The sequence below is a fragment of the Montipora capricornis genome, chromosome 6 (genome assembly GCF_036669925.1).
Source record: "Montipora capricornis isolate CH-2021 chromosome 6, ASM3666992v2, whole genome shotgun sequence".
NCBI classification, from domain to species: domain Eukaryota; kingdom Metazoa; phylum Cnidaria; class Anthozoa; order Scleractinia; family Acroporidae; genus Montipora; species Montipora capricornis.
Genome location: NC_090888.1, coordinates 47,131,492 through 47,133,991, shown reverse-complemented (window position 1 = coordinate 47,133,991; position 2,500 = coordinate 47,131,492).

Here is a 2,500-nt window from a genome sequence, read left to right as displayed (position 1 = left end):
TTAAAAGTGCGGGCAATATTAAGAGAGCTTGATAAGACCGATTTCTGCATCTTTAGCAGGACTCCTTTAGTTCTCACTCTTGACCCGAGTAAATTCCTCATTCCCTCCTCCATGTCTGTGGACCATCCACCTAGCACGTCAATAATGATGTATTGTTGCACATCGTACCCAGGGTACTGTCGCTTTATCTCCCATCTTAGGGGGGCATACTTGGCTGTCTTCTCCTCTTCCTTACTTGTTCGGTTATCAATCCATGGACAGCTCATCTCTAGTGCTATCACCTTCTCCTGTTGGTGGTCGATAAAACGGGCATCGATTCTGTTTGCTCTCACCTCGGTGTGCTCAGCATACAGCGGGACATCCCAGTAGGCTTGAAACTGGTCGTTTTCATATACCGGTTTGGGTTTTACTTGGGAGAACCATGGTGGGACTTTGTCAATAAGGTTTGCGTCCTTCAGGATCTCGAAGAACAGGATCTTCAAGGCGTTATTGTGCCTTTCCAAGTACTTGTTCTGGGCCAAGGTGGGACATCCAGCTAGAATATGCTGAACTGTTTCTGCTGATCTACTGCATAGCCTACATGCCACTTCAGTAGCTGGTTGGGCTCGCACCTTGTGACTATAATATATTCGTGTTGGCAATAGTTGCTCGTAGAGCTCGATCACTCCTGCAACGGTGTTAGACGGACACAACGTCCAGTCCTTAAGCCAAGCAAAGCAGCCTGCTTTACTCAGACTTACATCCTCCCACCTACTTGTGTGTAGCTTTCCTTGCCACCTCTCTTCCCTCACAGCCTGTGTATTCTGCTTTTCTACAGTTTCCTTCAAGGCAACTTTGATCTTCTTGTCTGTGATTGTTACTCCCCCCTGGGTGATGCAGGGTGACGGGTGCTCAAGGTCCAGGCCAAGACCGAGTTCTGCTGCATACTTCATGCTATCCTTTAAAAATGAATGGTGTCCCACCTCACCTGCTCTTTCTTCAAACTTTCTCACAACTGCAATGGTCGGGTCCAGATTCTTGTAGACTTTCAGAGCAGCCTTTATCTTGACGAGTTTTTATTCTTGCTCGACTGATTTCAGCCCGCGCCCCCCTTTTTCCCTCGGGAGGTACAGTAATGCTGTCGCGCCTAGGGGGTGTTTGCCGCCGCTCTCAACGAGGATTTTTCGAACTTCTCTGTCAATTTGCCTAAGCTCTGCTATTGGCCAGCTCTGGGTCCACATTAGATACCCCAGTATGGGAAGGGCAAATTGGTTCGATGCAGCTACGCGGTTGTGATCTGACAGTGGACTTGACCAGATGACTGACATGCGTTGTAGGTATTCTTTGGCTGCAACATTCAAAGCTAACTTATCATCTTGTTTTAGGTTCTCTAATGTTCCCAGGAACTTGTAATAAGTTCCTTCCTTTAGATTTGTCAGTACTGCTCCGTCATCCAACTGCACACCGGTTTCATCCTTCACCTGTACGCCTCTCCTTACATGGACGGTCGCGCATTTCTTTGGGTTCCATTCTAAGCTTATATCTTGCATCGCACTCTTGGTTGACTTCAGAACCTTGTTGAGTTTGATCTCTGACGCTGCAAACGCCTTAAGGTCGTCAATATACAGCAAATCCGTTATCTTTGTGCTTAAGGGTTTGGACAACTTGTACCCCTCCGAAGCTCGTAGTTTCCAAGCCACAGGATTCATACACAGGGTGAACAACCTGGGGCACAATGCATCTCCCTGAGGGAGGCCGCGTCTGAATTGTATCACTTCAGACTTCTCTATCCCCTGCTTCGTCTTTGCGACGACTTTCGTGTTCCAGCTGTTGCACAGGCTCTCGATAGTGCGGCACAGCCAGGTTGGGAATCTGTGTAGAATCATCATCTCAGCAAGCCATTCATGGTCAACTGAGTCAAAAGCTTTCTTGACATCAATCCAGGCCATGCTCAAGTTACGTTTCCCTCTGTGACAGTCTTGTGTGACCATTCTATCAATGAGCAGGTTATCAACAGTGCCACTGCATCCTGATTTAGCGCCTCTCTGTTCTCCCTCCATTAGGCCATATTCTTATTAGGCCTTATTATTAGGCCTTATTATTATTATTATTATTATTATTATTACTATTATTATCATCATTATAAACATAAATATCTTGGCGCAGCTCTTGGATCAAGATCCTACTTTGAAGAGTATGTTGGTGAAAAAGTTGAGGACTGGGTTAGCCAGGTTATGAAGTTGGCGGAATTCGCTGTGTCTCAGCTCCAGGCAAGCTATGCGGCTTTTACGTTCGGCCTACGGCACCGGTGGACGTACTTTTTAAGAACACTTCCAGACATCGCTGACTTGCTAGAACCTTTAGAACGCGCCATCTCTGATGTTCTGATTCCAGCCCTTTTGGAGCATCAAGTCACCGAAACAGAGCGTGACCTCCTCGCGTTGCCTGTGCGCATGGGTGGCCTTGGTCTAGTAAATCCCGTTGACCATTCCCGTTAAGAATATGAGGCGTCCATCAAAGC